The sequence below is a fragment of the Camponotus floridanus genome, unplaced genomic scaffold (genome assembly GCF_003227725.1).
Source record: "Camponotus floridanus strain SB8 unplaced genomic scaffold, Cflo_v7.5 scaffold21, whole genome shotgun sequence".
In the NCBI taxonomy this organism is placed as follows: Eukaryota; Metazoa; Arthropoda; class Insecta; order Hymenoptera; family Formicidae; genus Camponotus; species Camponotus floridanus.
This window is the reverse complement of record NW_020229337.1, coordinates 391,920-408,049: the sequence shown is the minus strand read 5'-3', so window position 1 is coordinate 408,049 and position 16,130 is coordinate 391,920. Positions and strand designations below refer to the sequence as shown.

Below are 16,130 nucleotides of genomic sequence, written 5' to 3'. Positions count from 1 at the left end.
AATATAATATATATAAATATAATATATATAATTTACATATAAATATTAAAGAATTATTAAAATATATTATGCAATTGCATTAAAAAACAATTCATTTATCTTCAATTTTATTATATAGGATAATTTTAATTTCAGTTTAACTGATTCCTTGTAGAAATAGAAAATTTAATTATTATCAGAAGATTGAAGAAATTTATTAGAAGAAAAATGTATAATTTATTAGATATTATGTCGGTATAAAATTATTTAATATAAAATTATTTAATATATATTTAATATTTAATAAAAAATTTAATATTCAGTTTAATTACTTGTTTTATATAGATAAATATATATATAATTTTAATCATTATCAGAAAATTAATAAAGAAATATATTAAATAAAAAAATATAAGAAATATATATTAATGAGATTTAATTAATTAATGAACGTTAGTTAATATAAATCTCAATTGAAGCAATTTTCTATGTCTATATGGAATTAGGAAAAAGTAGTTAAACCATGATTATTAATCGATCGAACTGATTTGTTTCATGGATTGATATATCGAGTAACGGGTAGAAACACTTATCGAAGCCTCACATCGGCAACCGCCGACTTGCGAAATGCGAAAGAATGAGCGGTTACAGAAAGTCAATCGGTAATGTAATTAAGAGTTGCGAGCTGCGATCAATTCTCCTCGAAAAGTATTTAAGTGCCGTTCAATGTATTTTACTAATGGATCGCTTTCAACGATAGCACAAAGTTGTTGGTTTTCTAAATAAAAAGAATAAAAATAGCACAAAAATGCATTATTTTCTTATAAATATTTAAAATAATTGTGCTTTAATCTGTGCTAGATATATTTGGAAGCAATTCTATAAATCTAAAATTCTAAAATTTCAAAATAAAACAAGATTGACAAAAAATTAATTTTTTATTCATCTATTTCTCCGCGGAATTTTAACTTAAAGAATGCTAAGCATTTTTAATTAATTTAGAATTAAATATAATAAATGTAATTAAATTTTGTATGATAATAATAATTAAATATTCATGATTTCTGTGTCATATATTTCTATATCAAATGATACGGAAATTACAATCATTTTTTTCGATTTTTTTATTCTCTTTGACTTAAATAACATTCAACAGAAGTCTAGCTAATTTGATTTGAAATAAGTGATTCGTTTCTCTTGCTTCAATTACGCAAATGGAAATATCTGCGCAAATTTTAAATACGCCTCAGAATATAATTTGCAAAACATATACCCGCATAATATATTCCCTTATCAATTCCTCTGACGCAGCGTTTTCTACGTATGTAGAAAATCCATTTCTATAGCGATACATATTAATCTCGACCTATACATTTTATACCACGCGCGTATCATTATACAACTAAAAGCCGATGATCATCCCAAATCAATTATTCCAAATGAAACACATCAATTATAAACTAGAGTTTCGCTTTTATCGATTATTCGCGTTACTTTATTATTTCGCAAAAATAATCATTTTTCCATAAACTCCGTTTGCATAATACATTTTCCTTTTTACAATCGGTTTATTCAAAACAATCTTTCAAAATGTACTACATAAATCTGCTTTAACTCATTAAAAATAAACAACTTGCAATTTTTTCCTGTTCCCTTTCAATTAGAACTTACCCTAAAATCTATTTTTAATTTCAAATTAATCTACAGTGTGTAATATCATAAATGATACATTTTCATTTTTTTAAGTGATTTATTCATAATAATAACTTTTCAAAATGCGCTGCATAAGTTTGCTTTAACCCATAAAAAATTAAACAACTCGCAATTTTTTTCGGCTTGCTTTCGATTAGGATCTATCCTAAAATCTATTTTTAATATTGATCTAATATTAATCTACAATGTATAATATCATAAATATTTTCGCATTTTGTAATGATATTAATATGTAACTTTATTCGATTATTTCATTCTATTTCTATTCACAAAGAAACTGTATATTCCTTAAAAAAAAGATGATAAAATATTATTGTCAATATTTCTACGGATTATGTGTCTTTATTTTTGTTGCTTAAACGGTTAAAAATCGGCGCTGAAAATCGACGATTAAAATCGCGTTACGTGAAATCGCGGTTATAATCGTGCAATATCTTACGACACGCGCGGTAGTTACGATCAAAAATAGCGGTCGTTGCCTCATGGCAGTCATTGCGAGCATGAAATCGACGACGGCTATCCGGGCAAACGCAAATGCGAGATCAACGATCGGTCGACATCATACAACACATAATTTACGTTGTAATGCACCGTTTGACTACGATGAAATCATTACCGGTAAGACGAAACATTCTCCCTTCTGCCCCCATTGCATCCTCCCACGAAACTCCCGTTATCATTATCTCCGCACGACGAATCATTACAGGTATCTGTGAGTGTCTGTGAAACTGGACGACAATCTATGAATTTCGAAAAAATACTAACAGTTCTGATAGCACTTTTTATAGTTGTAAAGTTCTTGATGAAGATTAAAAAGAGTTCCGCATTCCTTATATTATATTAAAAAATCGAAAAAATGTACTAACTTCGTGAATCTAGCACGACATTCTTCCTTTTAAAATACCAAATCATGCGTTGAATATCATTATTTTTAGCAAGTTTTTAATGGTTCTGTTCCTGTTCAGCCTATATACGCAATTTCAGATCGATATCCCTACAATTAATAATTTTCAATCAATTTTTAATGTCCTCGATCCACACAACACTTAATAAAAATGTGTCGTGCGAATGATTTTCCGCAGTTCTAACGATAATTTTCGACAGTTCTACAAAAGTCCTATCCTTTAGAGAAATTTTTATGCAAAATTTCGACCTTTTTATTTCGATCTTTTACTATCTTTTAAACAATTATTTACAATTACTCAGCACGATACTCTACTTCTAAAGTACTAAAACTTGTTGAAAATTATCTTTGATAACAGTTCTCGATAATTCTATTCAAGTTCAGTGTATATATGCAAGTTTTTAGGTTGATATTTCAAAAATTAATAATTTTTAAACAATTTTGAAGCAATTTTTTACAATTATTCAGCACGACACTCTCCTTCTAAAGTACTAAAACGTGTTGAAAATTATTATCTTCAAGAGGTCTCGATAGTTCTGTTCAAGTTTTAAACAATTTTTAAACTATCGAAATATCTAAAATTGTATATATACGCTGAATTTGAACAAAATCAAGAACTGTTATGAAAAATAATAATTTTCAACGCGTTTTAGTACTTTACATTGAGTATCGTGTTGGCTAATTATAAAAAATAGTTTAAAAGATAGTAAACGGTCTACTGTGTAAAAATGTATCCAAAAGACAGAACTTTTATAAAACTGTCGAGAACTATCGTTAGAACTGCGGAAAATCATTCGCACGATACATTTTCACTAAGTGTCGAGGACATTAAAAATTGATTAAAAATTATTAATTTTTGGAATATCGATCTAAAATTGCATATGTAGGTTAAACTTGAATAGAACTATCGGAAACTTGCTAAAAATAATGATATTCAATACGTGTTTTAGTACTTTAGAGGAAAGAGTGTCGTGTCAGATTCGCGAAGTTTGCATTTTTTCGATTTCAATTTTAATATAAGAAACGCGAAAGTCTTTTTAATTTTTATCAGGAATTGTAGAACTATAAAAAGTGCTATTAAAATTCTTAGTATTTAAATACTATTCTAGTATTTTTTTGAAATTCGTAGTCGTGCCAGTTTCACAGACACTCGTTACGGGACGTAATGATGACCGTCAGGTCGGTGTAATTAGATACCCGACTGTCAAATAATGCGAAGCATTTATAATTACGTATACGAATACATCGCGGTAATTCAATGTTGGATACATTAGTTCCTCTTTTCCGTCAATATTAATGCCATTCGTAATTTATCGTATCAATGGGATATTAATGAGCAGAGACGGATTATATAATAGCACGATGACGTAAATATCGTAGACACACAGGCTATTATTATTTAGGGAGATCATTGATTCGGCCATTTATACTTTACATCGTCAAGCTCAGCTCGAGAGTTCACATAAATTTACAATATTGGATAATATTTTACCTGAATGCTATGAATTATTCGAACAATACATGATAAATGAGAAAATTCATAATATGAGAAAATTCATATATAAAATGAACATTTATAACGAATAATTTCGCTAATATTACCAAAGATAAAATAATATTTTTTCATATTTTTTATATTTTTGATGCGATTATATGATTATTAATTATCTGAAATAATTATTAATTATACATTAACACGCAAATATATAATCAATATTTCTTCTTCTAATAAAACTGATCTCGTGTAATTCAATTATTATATTATAATCGATAAAAATTACATTTTTTATATATATTATATACATTAAAAACCTTTTTGCTCCCATTAATGTCATATATATGCAATAATACCGGTAAATAAGTTATGAATATTGACGAAATGATGTTATAATGACTGTACGCAACTATTCTTAAGAATCCTTTAGTTCGCTCTGTTTCTTATATACGTATTACACAGGAAGTCTCGTTAGGTGAAATGTATACGTATACATGTTGCGTTTTTCAGTTTATATATATAATTCTCTTTGAACGGTAACTGTATCATGTTATGTTCTTGTTAGTAAAACGCAAGAAATACAGATTAGCCCATGAAAATGCATTTTCGAAGAGTTGTCCCTTTAGGCAAGCTTCTCTCACATTCCATTATCATACAATAATATTAATTCATCAAAAAACAAGACTTTATTATTTGAATTTTATGTAGCTAATATTATCTAATCATCGAATTAAAATATTATAAACTGCGAAACTATATGTCTTCTTGTCCGAAAAATTATTTGTATCCTTAAGAGAGAAAATTAACAAAATTAAAATATTTGGTTAAACATTTCAAAAAATTCGCATATAATTATATTTTACTTCGAAAATTACAATATTCCAGAACAATGGAGCATCTCTAATAGAAATTCTCTCGAGAAAAAATATCGATTCTCGTCAAAGAATATGCTACAGATAAGAAAGAAATAAAATCTCCGATATCTAGTAGATCACAGAAGGAAACTCGATATACTATATAATATATAAAAATGGAATATTTATCTCCAGTGACTGGGAGGAGGACTATCGAAATTGCTAGTGATACAATAGTCTGGTTTATGCAGAACATACTGCCTCGTTCGTTCCTGTGTGGGTGGTCTGTGTGAACGAATAAGGAGGCTTCCTCCATTCAGAACGAGCGAATGGAAAAGCGGCTTTTGGACGACTGTGAGCGTCCGGAAAATATAAAAAGAGGCCTGGAAGAGAACGTTACGTGGGTTTCGTTTAAACCTCTCACACACAGCATCCGTCCTATCCTCCGTCTGCTGCACTTCAATAGATTTTATTCCAGTCAAGGCTGATTGCATTTTGCTCAATATTAATTTCACTTGATGATGCAATTTCTTCCAGTTAAATACTTTGACGATTTTTTCTAACTATTTAATCTTTAGTAATGGATATTTTAAATATCGATTCAATTTCTCTTTCTCTCTCTCTTTCCCTTGAATCAAAATTCTAAAATAGATTTTCTTTCAAAACAGACTGTTAATTTATTTTTCTTTTATATTATATTATATATATTTAATTTAGCTTTTTAATTTTTTTCAATTATACATATCGTGAAAATTTAAAAAATTTCACACATTAAATATATTATATACTTAATAATGTTAAATAATAATTCTATTAATAATTTAAAACTTATAAAATTTTAAGTAAAAATAGATACAAAATGTGTAATCAAATATAAAATTTAAAAATATATCTAGTAAATGCATGGCTTGTTTGATTTAGAAGTTATGAAGATTAAACGCAATATATATTTCATAACTATTAAACGAAAACGATCTCTCTTTTTTTTCTTCTCTTTTTCTCTCTTATTTGATGATAAAAATGTCTAAATAGAATAAACAGTTAAACCAGAAGATGATTATTCTTTTAACGAGATTAACAAAGCGCTTGAACAAAACCTTTTCAGTTGGAAAATGATTTTGCAGTTACTAAACATAAAGCAGCGAGTTTGTTCATGAAAAGGCCGAGAATGGGGCTTTTCGGGAAAATCCACGGGTGGTTTCAGTATAATCCGAGTTTGCGTTCCCCTGGGGGGAGACAAGCAACCCGGAATTATATTGTTATCAGGGACATTCGAGACGAAACGATACTCACTCGCAGGATTATATTCACACGTAGCCAAAGAGATAACCAGACACAGTCACTTTTCTACATTTCGCAGAGCCAGTTTTGCTTCAGAGAACGCGAAATTTTGTTGAAATTAGTTTCGCGTCAGCCAGAATCAATGTCATAAAATACAACTTTCAGTGTTTTAATTAATTAAATTCTAATTATCACGAACAGTGGTAAACAAAATTTTAAATATTATACTTTGATATTTGGAACATTGTGTAAGTAAATGCAAATGTAAAACTGTTCAATTCATAAATAAATAAATTACGAACAAAAAATTCTTTTTTTTTAAACAAATTACTTCTAAACAATTAATTTCTCTAAACAATTATATAAAATAAATGGACTAATTTATATCACAATGTGAATAAAGGAGAGCTACGCAATAAGGTACTGATGCTATTTTATGAGCACGCTTTACTTGCGTAAGCACTTCCATATAAGCAACGTTTTATGGAGCGGTCTGAAACTGCTAATAAATACCAACCAATGTTACATGGTTCAGTGGGGCACTATATCTAAATTAACTGTTAACTGTTACCAACAGGTAATGCAAGAGTCCGAATATTTGGAGAATTATGTTTAGAGAATACAGAGCACGTACCTTTCACCGTAAGAGCGCCATGGGATATTGTACAGTAGCATTCATAAATTCCGAAATGTATCGCTTCATAGAAATGATCTTCAACTAACTTTCGAGAGCTTGCGTTCTATATTTTCCCGTATCTTCGCTGCTAACTTGCATTATTTTATCTGGAAGAAATAAATGTCAGATAAATTTAATTTTATTGTCAAACTTTGTTTCACGTCGGGTAATTTATTTTATTTTATTGCCAAATTTTAATTTTTTTTTAATTCAACTTCAATATTCGTTGCTTTTCACAGACTGAAGATAATTATTCATTAATTCAAGTCTAATTCCTCGCTTCTCAAATTAGAGATAATTATTCACATTTTAATCATCTAATTTTAATCATTTAATCATTTTTGTTTACTATGTATTTTTTATTATTGAATGTAATTGCATTATAATTACTATAAAATTAAATATATTTAATTTATGTAATTATATACATGTGCAGTATTACATTAATAAAATTATAAAATATTGGAATAATTGTTAATTTACGTATTTAATGATAAAATCCAATTTGCTCGATTTATCTCTTTATTGCTCAATATCATCAAAAACTTGGAATTTTACTTATTTATGAATGCCATAATTATACGAAGCTGTTCACTGTTCGACATTGATAACAAAATGAAATTATCCTGATCAGGGGAAGAATATCTTCTTAAATAAATCGTAAACATTTTTTTATTATACTTTATTACTTATTGGAAAATAATCGAATGTAGATTCGGAAAATGGGATATCGATCGAGGATTGAAGTTGTCACTGGCTAGGTAATTAGACGAACAGGCTCCTGATTAAACGGCACTGTTAAACGGCACTGTTCGCAACGAATTACCAAGCCAGGTTGATACCAAGCCTACATGTGTGCATATATGTGGCAAGCGCACCGACGCGTCGGAAGAGGGTGGTCGGAAAGAGAGGAAGGGGGTGGATAGGTCAGATAATTGCAATGGCGGAACAATGGGGAATTCGGGAGCATTTCCGCCTCCGGCCCGGAACTAATAATGTCCGTCGCGCTTACCGCCGCACAAACGAGCGAAAGATTGTTAACTGATCCTCCCGTTTGTACATACCCTGTATCCGTGTATCCCTGTATCCGTGTATCTGAATACGCGCCAGCGAATTTTACGAATTGTGCATTGCCAAATATGTGCCTCGATGCGAACGAGCCTTTTTTTCTTCTTTCATGCCGAAATAAAATCGATGCTTAATAACAAAGGGAACGAGGTATAATATGCTTCCGAATACACACAGGAAATATGATACAGTTCTACGATTCTGCAATTTCCGATTAAATATTGATCAGAGAGACATTGATAATACAAAATATTTTTTAGCTTTTAAAGTAATACGAACGATAAAATAGTATAAATAAAACAAAGCAATAAAATATATTTTACAGTCATTTTTGAACAGAAGAAAAATTTTCTGTGATATAATTAATATCACATGCACTTACACGTCAAATATTTTAAAGCACGTAAAATAAATTTATTATAATTTCTACTATTGCGTATTTTAATATGTTATATTAGACGTATTTTAATATATTAATTCCACGAGGAAAAATTTGAGGATAACTCGGGATACAAAATTCAGTGTATATTCAGCGCACGAAAGAAACGACCTCTTATTGTTCTTAAAATAAAAACCGATTTTAGCGACCAAGGTTTCATCGCCGGAAGCGAGGGGACGTGACAGGCGAGCGAACATTTCTATTGGAAAACTGTGCATACCCGTCCAGAGTAATATTTCGCGGGTACTTTCGCGAGTTTCGGTTTTCGTAACGCCAGACACGTATTGCGTATCCATCAACCGCACAAGCGAAACGCCCTTTTTTCCCTCTTTAATGGTCCACGTACTTTCTGCGTTACTATAAGATACTGCATAGTTGCCCCTTCAAACTTTTCAAAACGCACAATTAAAACCGAACAAGGATATATATTGTATATTTCCAAAAAAATAATGATTAATGCACAAAGTTATTACTAATATTTCCTCCTCTCCAATCATAGATGCTCTTATATAATATCATCTCTTATTTTTTTATTATTTTTTTATTATTTTTATTATTTATTTATTGCTATCTTGTTAACGTAGTTTCGTAATTTCCTGTTAACAGCTCTTATGAGGAACTTTCAGCGCACTTAATCTAAATCTTCTGTCTAACTATCCGGTTTTCCTGAAAGAACAGCCAAGTTTGCCGGGAATATATTGACAAACTCGCGAAGAAATACCATGGCAAATTGGATGGAATTTTCTATGTTAATTATCTTACAGTTTTGCTGGGGGCGCGATATCGGATGAATGTCGATTCGCCCGTTACGCTCTCATCTTCCGCTTTATCAATTTTTGATGGAGGAAACTGGCCTTTGTTCAGACCTTTAACGGTCTTGCTCTTTGCGATGATTAATCTTTAGTTTCGCAGCAAAAGATTACGATAAATTATGAAAAATAAAATACATTATACAATTAAGTTTTCTCATTTGCACGATAGATAAAATTGAAAAAATATTTCCGGGAAAATAAACAGAATTATATTTTAATTATTTCAGGAAATTATTTTCTAATTGTTCAACATCTGTGCGTATCAGAATTATTTAATTATTCAATTATTGATTTTAAAATTATTACAATATTTATTATATCGTAATTATTGTGGTGCTTTTGTAACTAACATTATAAATAATTTAAATGTTTTTGCAGATGAAAAATAAATTGATTTTATTTTTATATTCCTTTTTTAGTTTGCTCAAACTCTTTTGCGTGTCATATTATTCATCGTATCATTCTAGCTTGTTGGCATGAAAACTTAAGCACGCATTTATAGATTAATTCTCCTTCTCAACGAGTTGTTTGTGCTAAGCTCGTAATAGCGATGCGAGAATCCACTAGAAGACACGTGTAATCGGAAAAGTTCAAGGGTCGATCGAGTTTCGCCGCGTTTTTTTTACCGACTATCTTTCATTAAGAAAAAAAGAAGAAAAAAAGAAGAAAAAAGTTAACACTAATACGAAAAATGTTGAAAATTTGATCTTAGTAATGGAAAAATTTCGACGTAAACTTTCTTACTATAAAGTTTTTACAACAGCAACTACGCAATGAACTTCTAATTACTTTCTACCGGTCGTACGAATTATGGGATATACATTTTATTTCGCGAAGCATCTCCGAATCTCACGAAATTTTGCGAAGAAATATACGAAGCATATTATAATTATAGTATATTAAATATATTTACAGTGTTTCCATAATCGTTTTAAGAAAACTCTAAGATTGATCTAATAATAAGAATTTTATTAATTAACATTATTAAAAATGCAATAAAATATTAAATTGTAAATTTAATAGAAAATTGAAAGAATAATCTTTATATCGAGAATGTAAATCGGAATAATGTTAGGTTGACATCAAAAGACATGAGGTGAAAAGTACATCTCAAATATCTAATTAGAAAATGGAATACTTTGTGAAATCGTCATTTGATATAAACGTACAATGCTTTGAGGGCATATTCTTGATAAAATACCATTCCCTTTGTATATTTAAATGTTCGGATAGCACGAGACTACAATGGTAACAGTAATGGAAAAGGGTAATCGACCAAAATTGAAACCGCTAGAGAAGAAAAGCTCCTCTATGTATGAATATACGCGAAAATAGATATGTAGGTAGATAGATGAGTGGTTAGCCATGTATCGATGAACCAACGATGAATGAATGAAGGAATTTTCTAATTCTTCGTGAATTCGGAGAATAATTGAAAAAATCTCGAGGTCAAGGCTGTGATATATTCCTAGAAGAAAATTCGCGAGAACATAAATTGAACAAAAAATGTTAAATAAAAATAATTATCTTTGATAAATTTGATTGTTACTGAAATGAAAATAAAAACATTACATATACATATAATTACATATTATAATTAACAAATATATATAATATTTTTATAAAATTCGATTAAAAATTATGAAAAGAGAACCAAAATTTCTTTTATACAACGAATAAATTTTGTTTGCTGAATCTCGTAATTATAGAAGTTAGTTATAATGCTTTTCACACTATGAAAGCCCTGTCAAGACTAGTTATTCACGAAATTAATTCACTTCTCATAAGAACATAGCTCCTTCAATCGCAACGTCGTAATGGCTTGCGAGAGACATCAATTATACCAAAGTATCGAGCACTACATCTGCGAGAAATAACAGTGGACGGATTGTAGCGTCCGTCTTTGTCACATTCGTGAATCATGTCAAGTCGGTAGCTTCCGGTTACGAGAACATTGTGTCATTAACAAATAATTCGGCGAGGTCTTTTGTGTATATTTAATTTGTTGTGGGAAGAAAAGACAAATAGACTGTTCGAAAAAGAAATTGGAGGGGGAAGATAAGTTTCGTAATTAAGTAATCTTCCGGCGAGGCAAACTTCCTTGTCTGTTGGTTCGACGCGAGTCAGTTCTCTTCGACGGAATTGCATCCCTGATTAAATTATGTCGAAGCAACCGCGGAAGCGAGTTCTCTGTCGAGGACGGAAACAAGAGAACAATATTGATCCACTTTACTGACACAACGTTTTATATTGTAAAAGAAACAGGTGCGAGAAAGAGATACTTTAAAAATTATTTCGCAAATTTTAACAATATATCATCTTAGAAATTTTACAAGATTAATTTTTCTTCTATTATATATCTATATAATTTGTGAATTATATATATATATATATATATATATATATATATAATTATTATTATAATTATATTATAATTATTTTTCAATATACACAAAATATATTATTTATGTATATATGGAAAATTTTTTTCCTTATAGTACACATATAATATATTATAAACTCGAAGTAAAAAATTTAATTAAAAAAAAAAATTATAAAATATAAAATTTGATTGCAAGAGGGAAGTTAGGCCTCTATTACGTAGATAAAATAATATGATGCTAATAATACTCTTGTAAAGGTCACAAGCAATTAATTAGTTGAAAACATAAATTCTCTCGAGGTTGTTACCATGAAATATAACGGACAATATTGCGTATGTATTTGCACATGTTAACATTTTCAGTCACTCCAAGCAATTTTCTCATACGCCAAAGTGCTCATATTATAAAAAGAACCTATAGCTTTTTATTTCGAAGGAATAAAAGATAATTTACATTCCATGTTTATATTCTATATGGTAATAGCTTGTTAAAAAGTGAATATTAATGAAATTAAACGCAATTTCAAAAGCGAGCTTGCGTGAAAGTAATAGATAAATGTAACTGGGCAAACATAAAATTCATAAATGCTTTAATAATACTAACAAAATATACTGCTAAATTGACTAACAAATTACTGAAGATACGAGATATTTTCTTCATAATATTCAATTGTGAATAATAAATTAATTGAAAATAAATTGACATTTTTTTTACGAATGCGAAAAAAATTCTATTTATATTCCGAAAAATTCAATGAAAATCGAATTTCTACCCCGCGTTTACATATTATTTGAACTATGCGGTACAGATCAATATTGAAATCATATTCGGTATAAAATAATTTGAAAAAAAACTTCGAAAAAAACAAAAAGAGATGCAGTTATCTGAGCCAATTTATATATACGCACAGATACGATTATTGATCGAATAATAATTTGCAATATATTAATGACCGAGTATCACGCGTCATTCAGTTGTATCGAAATCGTTCGAAAATCGAGAGAGAACCGATCGTAAATTATATTATATTGCGGGGATAATATCGAAGAGAGGGGGGGGGGGATCGATGAGAAACATCAGGAAACGCTCAGACATATACAATACCAAACGTGGCGTTCGATTCAACCAGCTTCGATGTATAATCAAGACAAACGATTAATCATAGCCACGTGCTAACGACCGTTGTTTCGACGATCTTATGAGAGATTTCAATACGTTATATGCAACTATAACTGTGACGTTGTCACGGTCACTTGTCATGAAAGCAATCACTTGTTATTTCAATGAATGTTTATCTCAATTGTAACGAGTAATATCTTACAATTATTTAATTATGATGCGAGTAAAATATATTGTTCGCGAAAAAATTTTATTACGTTTATTTCTTGTGTGATGCGTAAAATAAATTAAATGAAACAATAACGAAATTCCATCTACGTTATTTTATTACTCGAAAATAAAGCGTAACGAATGACACAGCTAATAATTATTTATTGATTTTACAAATGAAATATATTTGTTTATGAAAAGATTTATTCCGTTTATTTCAAAAAATTCTGGTGCGTAAAACAAATTTAATGAAACGCAAATAATCGCGAAGTTTCTCATTTGCGTTATTTTATTATTCGAAAGTAAAGCACAACGTTGTAAAAACAACCAGCAACGCAAATTCAATTTTTAAATGAAATCACGTTACCACGAGAAAAGTAAACGCCAATATGCAAAATTCAACGCAATACAAAGAATTTTTTTTTATTTTCCAATTGATTTCCATCTCTACAGTCCTGAATTTTGCTGTGAAATTACAAAATTACTTTGTCGATGAAATGCGAAATATACAACTAAATTATTCCGATTGAATATATCGAATCTTTTCGATATTATATCCATCCCCCCTTTCCCTGAGGATCTTTAATATTAAATGTATCAATCAGATGTAGAATTATGCAATGTACATTTTGTTTTGCGCGATAATATTCACATGGAATTGATCAGAATTCGCTGTTTATCTATCGTGCGAAAGGTACGATCGACCACACACCGGCATTAATTATCGCTGCACATTGAACGTAACTAATAACTCATGACATAATAAAGTACAATTTGCTGCAAAATTCGAATCATCGATCAAGAGAGAAAGAGAGAGAGAGAGAGAGAAAATTAAATTTGTCATAATGTATTGAATCGCGTATATGTATAATGGCAATACACCGATGTTATAATCGTCACTGAGATTTACAGCACTCCATTAGCATACAGAGAATTCGTCTCGTTTTATGCAAATACGCAAAAAGCAGACAGTGTTGTATTTAATACATATACATAAACACACGTGCCAGGTATTTCCATGCTTCGTCCATATAGTCGAATATACCGAGATTAATGCGTACTATTATCTCTAATCACTAATTTATACATGTACATTTCTCTCATCAATCAGTGGAATTAACCGAATTATTAAAGAAAAAAATATTAAATGTTAATAGAAGAATAATAGAAGAATTATAATAGGAGAATTGAAGATAAAATTAACAGAAGAATTAATATAGAAGAATTAAAGATAAAATTTTATGAACGCGTCGGTAAAAATGTAAAAACTTCAATACATTTTTTTATAAATTTTAGAAATACAAAAAAAAAATATAAAAGAATTTTATGTAAATTAATGAAAACATGTAGCATTATAATTGTCGTTCTTAAACAAGGAGAAAAAAATATATTCGATATAAAAAATAGTGTAGGAATGTCCACGCTTTATATGCTAAAACTTTTTTATTAAAAGCGAAGTGTCACGCTCACGTACTTCAAGTTCTTTCAAATAAACGAGGGTACGCTACTCGCTATTCTTGATGAAAAGGGTAAGATTCACTCTCTCGATGAAGTGAGAACTATTTTTTGTAGAGGAGAAAAACCATAGAACGCGCACTTCCATCCCCGCTTTGTCGACTTTTATCGATGCGTGCGCTTGGTCTCCGTGGATTAAAAGCATACTACTGCGCATTTAGGTCACTGTGCACATAAGGACATTTATCTATTATTTTTGCACAGTGCACAGCAATTTCGAATTTCTGAATTTCAAACTTTAAATGACATTGTATTTCACTGTCATTGCCAACAAGTGTTAAAAATTTAATTTGTATTATTAAAAGTCATTTGATCTTATCAAACCTTCGCAATTTGTTACAGCCATTTTCATTAAGAAAAGTGTTATGTGATGTACAGTAATACATAAACACACGTGCCAGGTATTTTTATTCTATATAGTCAAATATACCGCGACTAATACATACTATTATCTCTAATCACTAATTTATATATATCTCATCGATCGACAGAATTAATCAATTAAAGAAAAAAATATTAAATAGAAGAATAATAAAAGAATTAATACGAGAATTAATACAAGAATTAATAAAAGAATTAATACAAGAATTGAAGATAAAATTAATGAGAAAATTAATAAATGAATTAAACATAAAATTTTATGAACACGTCGACAAAAACATTAACCTTTGATAAATTTTTTCCATGAGAAATATTCTATGTTTTAAAATATACAGTTGCAATTTTAGTCTAAATATATTTTTATTAAAGAAATAATATTTGTCTCAAGCAGAAATAATATTTAAACTTTCGATCAACGATTTACTCCGCAATTTTAAGAAAAAAAATTACGTATTTTAAATATTTAAAGAAAAATTAAAAAATTAATATGATGTATTCAATTTTATCAAAATTTTCTTGAAAATTGCCTTTTAAATAATTGTAATTTTCCGCATTTGCGCACGCAAATGTGCAAAGTTTGATTTCAACATGACAAAAGTAATTGTATCTAGGCACATTTGTACACGAACGTGCAAAATTACAACTCCGGAATTTCAGAGCCACATTCAGGTTAATAAGTAACGAATTGCAGAGCATTCGCAAACTTGTTACTACAATTTCATTAGCCCATGTTGTGCATTAATGCAAAATGCGCGATTTGTGTAGTTTCGTATGTGTATGTGAGCATCGCTGAACAAATGAATCGTATAATTTCGGCACATTAACTTTGCTGCAGTATTAATTTCAAAAACAATACGGTAGCCAAGAATATGCACGTATTAAAATATCATTAAAATATCAAGAATCTTCATAAGGCAAAGAAAGAAAGAAAGACATTTCAATTATCTTATCACTGTACATGTAAGATTAATTAAAGATTTCTGACGAAATAATCATGAAATAATTATGATTTATAATAATGTGTATTATTCTTATAATATTTTATATCAATCATCATTTTGCTTCTACGCAACATTTATATGACGTATATTTATGCGTAGAGAAAAATAATTCTCTGAATAAATATTTGTTAAATAATTCTCTGAATAAATACTTGTTAAATATTTCTCTGAATACTAAAATCTCCCCGGATTTTAGCTTAAGACTAGCTCGTGCTAATATCACGTATAATAAAAGAGCCTGACATTTTATAAAAGAATTCCTTTCTTCCTTTCTCCTGATTACGATATCTCTCGCCGCC

The 16,130-nt window shown here is 29.3% G+C and overlaps 1 protein-coding gene across 2 annotated transcripts in view; it reads right to left on the bottom strand.

Moving 5' to 3' along the window:
* The window catches only part of LOC105253066 (beta-1,4-N-acetylgalactosaminyltransferase bre-4), a 106,350-nt gene that overhangs the window by 89,594 nt on the left and 626 nt on the right, over window positions 1-16,130 (bottom strand). The window contains exon 2 of one of the 2 annotated variants that reach the window (XM_011260838.2): window positions 6,861-7,009. The exons of the other annotated variant lie outside the window; for it this stretch is intronic. The gene's annotated coding sequence lies outside the window, so the exon portion shown is untranslated. The remainder of the gene's footprint in view (window positions 1-6,860; window positions 7,010-16,130) is intronic. 2 annotated transcript variants of the gene reach the window in all.